This window comes from Brassica oleracea, chromosome C1 (genome assembly GCF_000695525.1).
Source record: "Brassica oleracea var. oleracea cultivar TO1000 chromosome C1, BOL, whole genome shotgun sequence".
Taxonomy (NCBI): domain Eukaryota; kingdom Viridiplantae; phylum Streptophyta; class Magnoliopsida; order Brassicales; family Brassicaceae; genus Brassica; species Brassica oleracea.
Window position 1 is genome coordinate 29532128 of NC_027748.1, and position 12794 is coordinate 29544921.

The 12794-nt window shown below is 35.3% G+C and overlaps 1 long non-coding RNA gene across 7 annotated transcripts; it reads left to right on the forward strand.

Moving 5' to 3' along the window:
• Positions 1 to 3894: 3894 nt before the first annotated feature.
• LOC106344651 lies at positions 3895 to 5852 on the forward strand. Of its 7 annotated transcripts, none has more exons than XR_001270184.1 (5): positions 3895 to 4231; positions 4386 to 4484; positions 4550 to 4607; positions 4733 to 5012; positions 5095 to 5852. It is a non-coding gene; the product is annotated as an uncharacterized LOC106344651 (long non-coding RNA). The 7 variants fall into 7 exon arrangements; XR_001270188.1 differs by having other exon boundaries at positions 4386 to 4400; positions 4550 to 4619; positions 5095 to 5851; XR_001270186.1 differs by having other exon boundaries at positions 4386 to 4400; positions 5095 to 5849.
• Positions 5853 to 12794: the final 6942 nt, after the last annotated feature.

Consider the following 12794-nt stretch of genomic DNA (forward strand, 5'->3'; position numbering starts at 1 on the left):
AACAACTTTGAATATTATCTAATATGTTTTCTGTTTCAATTTTAATTTTATATTTTCGAATTTCAATTAAAAAAAATAAATTTTTAATTTAAAAAAAAAAATTATTTTTGGGAATATTCCGAGGAAGTGTATCCCTCGGGATATTCCGACGGATACACTTCCTCATAATATTTCGACGGCAATGGTTTCTCGGAATATTCCGACGGCCGAAGTTCCTCGGAATATTCCGAGGACATATCTCCTCGGAATATCCCAACGGATACACTTCCTCGAAATATTCCAACGGCAAAGGTTTCTCGGAATATTCCGACGGCCAAAGTTCGTCGGAATATTCCGATACCTCTTTTCTCTCGGAATGTTTCCGAGGACCGTTCCATCGGAAATATCCGAGGAGATACCGACGAAACAGTTCTAGGAAATGTTTATTCGGAATGTCCTCGGAATCTTTAATTCTCGGCATTCCCTCGGAATTTTCCGAGGAAATTCCGAAGAAATTTTACTTTCCGACGAGAAATTTCCGACGACCATTCTCGTCGGTATGTCCTCGGAATACCGTTATTCCGAGGACATACCGACGATATTTGTCGTTGGAATACCGGTGTTTTCTTGTAGTGAATAGTGGCGCACGAAAACTAAATAGAATTAAATAAATTATAGCTAATTAGACTCTTTTCATGATAGTGTTACTTCTAAGTGACATGATTTACTTCTCATGATTTACCAATTTTTATAGGGGTTAAAATAAGAAAAAAAGGATAGTGGATACTAACAAACAAATACAGAAAAATGCCCAAAACTTAAAGATGAAACAAATAAACAAAAACTCAACTACACAAATAATTCAATGTGGAAAATTAAAGGAAAGGATGTAAATTACGAATTCAAACTAAACACAAGCTTATACTCTGATCTTTTTGCATTGCAGGTTGAATGGCCACGTAAAAGGGGAGGTCGCAGAGAATATAAACATGACTACATGAGTAACAAGGTTGGACGGGAAACAAAATGCAATAATCTTCCCTATGTATACTTTTTTTATTACCCAATAAGTTAAGAAAACATAAACCAACGATTTTACCTTTCAATTTCAAAGAGATTTAAAGGTGGAATCTTTCAGATTAATACAATAAAAGAATCAATTTTCTGAATATGAAAAGAAGGTGAAATAATGATTTGGTCGAATGTAAGGAAATTTGGGTGCAAAATATAATTGTGAAATCTAATATTTCGAAGTGAAACATGCAAAACTGTCAATCAAAGAAAACTGAGAAAAAAATGAAAATGAGGAATAGCAGAAGTAGAGTTCATAGAATAACTAAATCTACTTTTTTTTTTGTCACAGGAATAACTAAACCTACTAAGACAAGAAAAAAAAACTAGATTTTTTTTTGAAAAAGAGAATAACAAACATAATAACATAATAACATAAAACAACCCTATAATTATTACTCAATATCCAAAAGAGAAATATATATATCTAAATGAACCCCGCGGGTGATGAACCCTAGTACAAAAAAATTATATAGAAGCAATGGGCCGATTAGTTTTAGCGCCTTAAAATACAACACTTTTATTAACAGAGAAATTCTCTAAGATAGACCTAAATTTTTTTTTGTCACAAATGTAAACTTTAAAAATAAAAAGGACCAAAATAGACTTTAATATTTTATCAAAAGAAATAAATATACACTTAATTATATCCGTAAAGTTAATTAATCTAGACATTAGGGTTTAGAGTTAAAGGGTGGAGTTTAGAATTTAGGCTTTAGAGGTGAAGAGTGAAGTTCTGGAGATAGGATTTCAAATTTAAAAAAATAAAATTAAAATTAAAATTTTCAAAATAAAAAAAATTATATTTTGGTCATTTTAGTTTTTGAGTTCTATTTTTGTGACAAAAACTTAAAAAATCTATTTGAAAGAACTTCTGTTTCAAAAATATTATAAACCGAAATTTAAAATATTATTATTTTTTTAAAATAGGTCTTTTAAGTATTTATCACAAAATAGCACTCAAAAAATAAATTGACCAAAATAGCCCCTTTTTGTTTTGAAAATTTAAATTTTTTATTTTTTTGAAATTTGAAACTCATCCCCAAAACTCACCCCTTAACTCTAAACCCTAAGTCAATATTAGTTAGCTCAAGAGGTATAAATCATATTTTACTCTTTAATAAAATCTATTTTGGTCATTTTCCTTCTTTATAGGTTTATTTTTGTGGAAATAAACTAAAAATGGATATCCAAGAGAATTTCTCTTTTTAACTATCACGGATTCCCACACTATAACTTACATTATGCTCATCTTTCAAATCAATAACTAGATCTCGATCCGCGCAACCGGTTTTTTTTTTTATTTATTTTTATATAAATATTTTGTTTTCAATTCTAAATTGGTATATATATTAATATATATATATATATATATATATATATATATGTCTCTATCAATTTTTAAAACATAATAGGTATACGGTATATTTTTTCATTGAATAGATTGTCTCAAACTTTCACATGTATTTGTATTTTCTTCTATATATATATTTTTGGATTATTATTTCATTATTAAAATCGTAACTATATATATATATATATATATAGATTAGTAAAATATTGTTTTATTGTCATTGTCAAAAATATCGTAACATTTCACAAATTTAGAAAGTTTTTTAAAAATTAAACTTTTCGCTTCATAGATTTATATTATCGAGTAAATAATTAAACATTTAGTTTTTGTTTAATTTTTAAAATAATATATATAATTAATTTGTTTTCATTGGTTTAAGGTAGTAAAGATTAATCATTGTTAGATAATATTATTTTTGTTATTTAAAAAAAAATATTTATAATTTTTAAAGTTAACATAGACAAATATTTAAATAATTAACATATGAAGGTATAGTATTACAACATTAATTATATCTATTTAATTTATACTATCTATAACTCCAATGGATCATCTATTGTTTAAATCCAATTATTGATAGCCCAATAAAAATTTCTGATAGACCCAAAATTTAAATGATAAGATTAAAGATTAAATGTAACATGACTTTCAAAGAATATGTCCATTAGGTCTATTTTTAAAAAAATCACACATGAATTAAGGTTGTGACTTCTGTTTTAATACGTAAGATTGATTTACACATATGTTTTTTTATTACTGATTACTTTTACATTGAATATGTTTATTAAAATCATATTCAATCATTGACGTCATAATTTTATATTTTGTAGGATGGTGATATCCAAAACGGTTAGACCTAACGAAATCAATACAACCAAACCGACTTGAATGAATCAATTATAATTCCATTTTACCGGATATACATAAAGGATATTGTTGTTAATGTCATCAGACGATCTAAGTGGTTCATAAAAGAGGGCTACAGGAAGCAAGCTTTCCCCCTTTGCTTTTGTTGTGGCTCGCGCCTCACCGCAGGCACGGAATGAATGAAATGAATGGAATGGTTAACCTTTCCCCTTTTGAATTACGAAGTGAACTCAATATTATATAAGAAATCAAAATTTAAAATATAATGCGCTAGACTACTACCAAACCGATTAGTAAGTGTCAAATTAGCGGATTTAATTTGTTGACAGTTATTTATCTCAATAAACGACCTAGATGCAAAAAACAGTTTAACTTTTTCAAAAAAAATATCACGGTTTATCAGAAATCGAAACAAAACAACAATCACGCCTCAAACCACATTCTTCAGATCTTACAATACTAAAAGGAGGATAAGCTCAAAGCTCAGCCTATCCACGTCACCTTAGACAATCAACCAATCAGAACACTCTATTTTGACGCATGACCTTGGCTGAAATAGAATGGAGTTTTGTATGGGTTTTATTTATATTATCGGTCGGTCCATCTGAGCACATGCCCAAAAATCTGTTTCGTCGTCGTCTTCAAGCATTGAGTGTCTCTCCCTTGACTCTTCCACTTCATCTTCTCCAATGTCTGGTTTTTTTTTTTCCATTACCTTCTCAATCAATGATGATGTTAAAGCTATTCTTCAACGTTTTGTTCCACCTACCTTTGATACTTCTCCTATATAAAGCTCTATCTCTAACCTAAATCCATCCTGAATCAAAAACCCTACTCTGCAGAAACTAAATTGCAATGAAATCCACAACAAAGTCTCAGCTTACCACCGGCATATCTCCCGTCGCCATCTATTTCAACGACATCTCACCAAGACCAGATGAGTCACAGCTTCGGTTTCAGGTAATACATCCTGTTTGCAGGCTTCTTCGTTTAAATGTGGCCCTTTTCTTATATCTTCGTTTAAAACTGTTGCTATTTCGCTTCTCATGGATTTGAATCTAAGAAAGTTTAGATTCTCTATTGGTCTCTTACTCTGCTTATAAATTGGTTTCAGAATAAAGTCGGCCAGGTATGTGATACTTAGCCACCTTGAGCACGTACACATATGTGTCTCACAATGGAGAGAAAGTTTCTGTGAAACTCCACTTATAGAGTTAGTTTCATTACAAAGTTCTCTCTGTTTTCTTTGTTTGATGAAAATATGTAAATAAATTGTAGGCAGCGAATGTATATAACTAGAAAGCTGAAGGTCCTACGAAAACATGGATACGACATGGTATAGTTACTGGTATCAGTTTCACAGATTCTGTCTTCGTCCTCTTCATTTCTTATGTAGCCAGTTTGTATGATATTGGCTCAAATTATTCTTTTTTGTTTTCTTCTCTATGTTTCAAACAATAGCTCTGTTTTGAGAGAGTGGAAGCTGTAAATCATCAGTAACTGTGGCAGAGGTTTAACGATCCCAATCATGACAGACACTCTTCACGGAGTTGATATTAAGGCCATCAGTTGAAAAGGGTAAGGCAGCAAAGCAGGCTGGTGAGCCAAAAATCGGTTTTGTACAGTGTAAATAAACAAAGCAAACATTGCTAACGAAAAAGGAGGAGAAGCCACTGAAACCAGTATCATTTATGTAACTGAGCTATCTAACGCTCATGGCTTCATTAGTTGACTGCAACAGGTATTTTTAACTGCACTTGATCAAATTTGCAGCCCTAATTTCCGGATTTAAACTAAATTGAAAGATGTATTCCCTGTTGCAGGCCTATGATACAATGGTGGGTGAAAGAGGACTTCAGTTATCAGGCAGCAAATACTAGAGAGTGGTAGCCATAACAATTTTTAAAGATCCTATGGTGTGGGCCGTGTGGTTTAGGGATGAAGCAACAATTACTGTTGATACTTAGTCAGAGTCTGTGGTTCATGAGTCATGACGCATTGGACCTGATTATGGTTAATTGCAGAGGTTAGAAAGAAAACCAAGCCAGTGATCCCAATATATGAGGGTCTCTATGTTTCTTTAGTACAACTTCATCTGACTGCTTCTGCAAAAACATTTTAAAGGATTACCTACCATTTGAGCAAATATGGAATTGACAGCAAACATATTTTTCATTATGAATGATTACAGAGCTTCGAGAATGACATTGACTTTCACAGAATGTTAAAAAGATTGATCTAACAAAGCCAGTACAATCCTAACGAACCCTGCAATGGCAGAACGCTGCATCCATTACTTCTTACAAGTATGAAAGGGATCACGGCAATTCCTAGGCTATTTGGTGAAAAGGTTCGCGGGAATACAAAGAATGAGGAAGAAAAAAGGATGCAGTACTGAGGATTCCTTTCTCTGATCACCATGTGCGTGAGCTGCTGTATGTCTCCGTGATTGATAGAGACTCTTCAAAAGAATTCCATATCGGAAAAGCCTGCCAATACTTTCCTAACTTGAATAGAACTTCGTTGCTTAATTTGTTCATAATTATCTTTTGGATATTACATGGGCGAGGTGCATATAGCTTGGTGTCTCTCAATGCTCATCAGGTGATATCAAAAATTTATAACCGATTAACCTCTAATCCTAAAAGAAGAAGGTGATGACATGCTCTTAATATTATCATCGTGTCTAACTCATGTGAATTATCAACTTAACAAACTCATTAGATTCACTCTTTGGGTTATACAGTCATGTTCACCCAAATTGATTCAGAAAACACAAGCAATTCTAATTATCTACACCCGTCCCCTTCACATATATTTAATCTACATGTTACATTGTTACCTATATTAAGATTTTTTAAATCACAAATGTTTTCATTACTTTTTTCTAAACAGCAAAAGAGTGAAGAAATGTAATAATATAACTAATACTAATGCAACATAATATTACAAATAAAGGTTTAAAAAATACATATTACAAACAATATGAATACTCAATCTGTGTGTAGAGGTTACGAAATTTAGAACTACTTTCTCAGCATTCATATTTCACTCACTTAACTAACCAATTATATTGTTTCCGTTCTCCATAGAAAAAGGCGTTGTTCACAGGGATGTAAAGCTAGGTAACTTTGTGTTCTCTACAAAGAGCAAACAAGCTATCTCATTGCCTTTATAACCTCGCCACAGTTAGCAATTCTCTAGCACATTTCTCTTATCTATAACAGCAACTACCGGTTAATTTTTCATATAAAATAATCATAGGTAACAATCATATTTTTTGAATACTAAGGCCATTGTCTAATAGAAGCACTGAGCAACTTTGCTAACACATGCGTTCATGTTAAGATAGCTTTGTGATATAACCCTAATCACTGAATAATTTTGATATATTTGAATTTTTTTTTTACAAAATTGAGATAAATTTTAAATTTAGTTTCACTTTTTCAGACTAATTTTAATTGATTATCTATACTCATTTAAAAATCTAAAGCAAAATTGAATGTTTACGTACATGTTCCTACTCCAGTATAAAAACAACATTGAAAGACCATGTTGTCAGCTACATAATACCAAATAAGAATATATACATAATACACAAAACCAAACTACATTACTCTTTTTAGTGTAGAATATGCGCTAAAAAAAAGATAGAATTTCATATTTCAAATATACATCAAATAAAAACATAAAGTTGTTAGAAATATACAGATTAAGTTAGTACAAAAATATTTACAGATTATGTTAAGAAAGCTAAATACAAAATTAAAGTAAACATTTAACATAGACACAACAATCCGCGCTACACGGACCTAGTATATATCATAATAATTACATAGTCGATGTTTAGAACCTAATTCAGTATATATTCAAATAAAAACTGAAAAATCCACATTTAAAACAAAGATATCCGTTCAAATCATTCAAAAGAAAAAACAATATATAAGCATAATGTTGGATTTCCCTCCTTAAGCCCAAAACTAATCAAATCATAATCAAGCCTTAGTCCAAGAAGAAGAAATATCTAGAGAAAAGTGGAGAAATATAGAAGAAGAATTGTGTAGAAGAATTGAGAAATTTATGGAGTTAGATATTTTGAAATAAAATAATAATTTAGAGAAATCTAGAACATGTTAGAGTGTGCTCCTTCACTTGTATAAATAGGGGTGCTTAGCACCATTTGTAATCGCCCCACAATAAGCAAAAGCAATTATAAATAGAGAGTAGTTTTTCATAAAGAGTTCTTTCTAAGAGAGTCATAAAACACTCTCTAAACACAAAGTTTGAGTAGCAAATCTCTTTCCTAAAATACGAAGGCTATCTCAAACATAAACCGTCTACATTTCATCTCAATCTCTCAAAGAAAATATTTTCCACTATCTTTCCCAACAGCTGGTATCAGAGCAAGGTTACCGTTATCTTTGAAGAAGTGAAGATGGAGGCCACCGTTACCTTTGAAGGTGACATGTTCAAGCTCACGACAGACAACTTCTCTTATTAGAAACCAATGATGGAAGATCACCTTTATTGTAAGGATTTGTCTGAGCCCATCATCATGAAAGATAAGCCGGAAGGAAAGGATGATAAAGCATGTGATATTCTTAATAAAAAGGCGGTTGTAGTAATACGTAAGTATGTCGACCGATCTCTCTTTGGACATGTCTCTACCTACACAAATGCTTTTGAATTATGGACAAAACTTGAATCCATGATTCAAAAGAAAACACCTCGAAACAAAGCTCTTCTTGTTCGACGGTTGGTAAAGTTGGAGTACAAGGATGGCCAGAGCATGATGGAGCACTTGAACAATTTCAAGGGGATCGTAAATCAGCTTAACAAAGTTGATATGAAGGTTGAAGACGAAATGCAAGCCCTTTTACTCCTCAGTTCACTGCCGGAGAGTTGGGACACACTAGTTGTCACTCTAAGCAATTCAGCACCGGAGGGAAAGCTTACCATGGACACCGTCACTGATAGCCTTCTAAACGAAGAAGTTCGCAGGAAGGAGCGAAGTTCGAGCTCTTTTTCAGAAGCTAACATTGTTGATAGACGAGGTAGAGAAGAGACTCGTGGTCACAACAGAAGCAGAGGACGAGACCAATCTCGAGGAAGATCGAATTCACGTCCAAGAGTCACCTGCTATTACTGTGGCAAGCCGGGTCACATGAAGTCGGAATGTCGATTTTTCAAGAAAGACAAACAAGCCGATAATATCAAACCAGACCGACTCAATCCTACAAAGAAGCATGAAGACAAGACTACCACCATTGTGGAAGACCAGAGCGAAGAATTATATCTCGTTGGAGAATGTAATCTTAGTTCTGATGATAGCTCATGGATCGTTGATTCTGGTGCTTCTTTTCACGTCACCCCTCGTGGAAGCTTTTTCACAACCTACCAAAGTGGTGACTTTGGTAATGGCAAATGGGAAATCAAGGAAGAAGCAAGATTGTTGAAAATGGGGATGTTATTCTTACATCAGACACTGGATGTAAGATAGTTCTCAAGGATGTGAGATATGTTCCCGACATGCGACTCAATCTCATATCAACCGGAAAGCTCGATGATGCCGGCTTGGACAGTCACTTTGACAGTGGAAAATGGAAGCTAACCAAAGGAAGTTTGATCATGGCTCGAGGAAGAAAAGAAGGCTCATTATACGTGACTCAAGCCAAGCTTTGCAAGGAAGAAGTAAACGTTGCAAGTGATGACATCGATATATGGCACCAAGACTCGGGGCATATGAGTGAGAAAGGTTTAAATATAATTTCTCGAAAGAAACTTCTTCCTGATATGAAATGTATTTCTCTCTCAACATGTCATGATTGCTTAGCCGGAAAACAACATAGGGTCGCTTTCCGAAGTTCGTCTACGCTTATGAGAAGAAAGCATTTTCTTGATCTTGTGCATACTGACGTATGTTCCATGTCCGAGAAATCCAATGGAGGGGCATCATATTTCGTCACCTTTATTGATGACCATTCAAGGAAGGTATGGGTATACCTTTTGAAGTCAAAAGATCAAGTTCTTGATGCTTTCAAGGAATTTGTAGCCCAAGCAAAGCGAAGTATGGATCAAAAACTCAAGTGTGTACGATCTGACAATGGTGGAGAGTACCGAGGTCCCTTTGAAGCGTTTTGCAAAACTCATGGAATCAGAATGGAGAAGACACCACCAAAGACACCACAATTGAACGGGCTAGCTGAAAGAATGAATCGAACGATCACAGAAAGAGTTCGGTGCTTGCTCTCTCACGCTAAACTACCAAAGCCATTTTGGGGAGAAGGCATAAAGACTGATGTGGACGTCATAAATCTTACACCATCAGTTCCTTTGGAAGGCGATGTCTCGGAGGAAGTCTGGTCGGGTAAGAAGGTCTCTTACAACCATTTGAAGGTGTTCGGTTGCAGAGCGTTTGTCCATATACCAAAGGATGAACGAGCCAAGCTAGACTCCAATACTAAAGAGTGCATCTATCTGGGTCACCAAGAGATGATTTCGGCTATCGGCTTTGGGATCGGGTTAACATAAAATTATCCGGAGCAGAGATGTTGTTTTCTTCGAAGATCAAAAAATCGAAGACATCAACAAATCAAAGAAACCAAAGCTAAGGGTTGTAAGGAATGAAGATTCTCATAAGCCTCAAGATCATGAACAAGTGATTGGAGATGATGGCGAAGGGGCTCCCCTCATGGATCCGAATGGTGATGAAGGTGAAGAAGAAGTTCAAGTGGAGCCAGAGGAAGAACATGAGCCAAGAAGGTCTCGAAGAGAGACAAGACCATCTGTAAGATATTATCGAGATGAGTACGTTAATCTTACAGATGAGGGGGAGCCTCAAAGCTATAAGGAGGCCATAGGAGACACTCATAGAAATGAGTGGGTTGAAGCTATGCAAGATGAAATGCAATCCTTGCATGATAATCACACTTATGAGCTGATGAAGCTACCAAAAGGAAAGAGAGCCTTGAAGAACAAATGGGTGTATAGGTTGAAGTATAGATACAAAGCTCGATTGGTTGTGAAAGGATTCAAACAAAAGAAAGGCATAGATTTTGAAGAAATATTCTCTCCAGTGGTGAAGATGTCCTCTATCCGAGTGGTTCTTGGTCTAGCAGCGGTTCTAGACTTGGAGATTGAACAACTCGAAGTCAAGACGGCCTTTCTAGATGGTGAACTCAAGGAGGAGATCTAAATGGAGCAACCTGAAGGATTCAAGGTTCCAGGAAAAGAAAACTTGGTGTGCCGATTAAAGAAGAGTCTTTATGGCCTCAAGCAAGCCCCAAGACAATGGTACAAGAAGTTTGATTCCTTCATGGTGGATCATAACTTCAAGAAAACCAAAAATGATCATTGCGTTTTCATAAAGAGGTACGCAAGCGGCGGCTTTCTCATATTATTGCTCTATGTCGATGATATGTTAATTGTGGGCCAAGATCGCAACAAGATAGCCGCATTGAAGAAAGATTTGGGAAGGTGTTTTGCGATGAAAGATCTGGGGCAAGCGAGACAGATTCTTGGAATGAAGATCACTCGGGATAGGCCAAAGAAGCTATTATGGTTGTCCCAAGAACAATATGTTGAAAAGGTGTTGGAGAGATTCAACATGCACAAAGCAAAGCCGGTGAGCACTCCACTTGGTGGACATTTCAAGCTAAGTTCGAAGCAAAGTCCAACAAGTGAGAAGGAGAAAGAGGAAATGAAGACTACCCCATATGCATCAGCAGTGGGCAGTCTCATGTATGCTATGGTGTGCACCAGACCCGACATTGCCTATGCTGTAGGAGTTGTGAGTCGCTTTCTAGCGAATCCAAGAAATGAGCATTGGAAAGCAGTTAAGTGGATCCTACACTATCTACGAGGCACAACGAAGAAGTGTCTATGTTTTGGCATAGTAAAATTGGAGCTGATCGGTTACACCGATGCAGATTGGGCTGGTGATAAAGATTCAAGGAAATCAACAACAGGCTTTGTTACTACCTTTGCAGGGGGAGCTGTTTCCTGGCAATCGAAACTACAAAAGTGTGTTGCCTTATCCACCACGGAAGCAGAATACATCGCAGCAACGGAAGCATGCAAGGAGATGCTATGGATGAAGAATTTCTTGCTTGAGTTAGGAGTAAAACAAGAAAAGTACAACATGCTATGTGACAACCAAAGTGCTATTCACCTAGCAAAGAATCCAACATTTCACTCAAACGTTTTACTCTCGCTCGAAGCACATCGACATTCGGCATCATTGGATCCGAGAAGTTCTTGAACAGAAGCTCATGCATCTCACAAAGGTACACACCGACGAAAACTGGTCAGACTTTATGACCAAAGTATTACCGATCAAGAAGTTTGAAGATTGCTGCAAAAGCACGGGCATGGCGACTATTTCAGACTAAATCGTGAAGGGGGAGATTTGTTGGATTTCCCTCATTAAGCCCAAAACTAATCAAATCATAATCAAGCCTTAGTCCAAGAAGAAGAAACATCTAGAGAAAAGTGGAGAAGTATAGAAGAAGAATTGTGTAGAAGAAGAGAGAAAGTTATGAGAGTTAGATATTTTGAAATAAAATAATAATTTAGAGAAATCTTGAACATGTTAGAGTGTGCTCCTTCACTTGTATAAATAGGGATGCTTAGCACCATTTGTAATCATCCCACAACAAGAAAAAACAATCATAAATAGAGAGTAGTTTTTCAGAAAGAGTACTTTGTATGAGAGTCATAAAACACTCTCTAAACACAAAGTTTGAGTAGCAAATCCCTTTCCTAAAATACGAATGCTATCTCAAACATAAACCGTCTATATTTCATCTCAATCTCTCAAAGAAAATATTATCCGCTATCTTTCCCAACACATACTATGTCGTTATTAGAGAAGTACAGCCTTATAAAGTCTCTAACAAAAATGGTTTCACATCACCATGCTCCAAACACAAATAGCTGACGAAACAAAAGAAGGTACCCAAGCTATCCAAGCTTCGGATGTAGTAACACCACTCCACGCACATGCAAACATGTCTCATTCAGCCGGAGCCGCATCCATTACCTATTCGGCGACCATGGAGAACTTTCAAGGCCTCATGCAGATGTGTTTGGTTAATAAAAACCCCCATGCTCATTACATTAAGGGTATACATGAGTACTTCCACGAGAAGCACAGTGCCAAAGGTTTGGAGCACCTAAAACAATCCATAGACGGAAGGTGCAACTACGGTACATACATATACGGCCTTTTTATGATCTCTAGAGTCAGCATGGCTGAAGGCAAGCAATATCTTTCGACCCTTGGCTGAAAAATCAATAAGAAGAGAGCTGATCAGTGCTGGACGAAAGTGAAGAAATCGCTCAAGCGTTTCAATATTAAAAGGAAGAATCGTTATGTGCACAACATGTTCCTCCTTTTTTTTGTTTTTGTCACTGAAATTTCAGTAAGGAAATAAGAAAAATGAAGTGGGCCGAAAACGTGGGCCAAATCACAGGTCCATTACACAATAAGGAAAGATTGAAGCGTCGCTTTGGCTAAATCCAT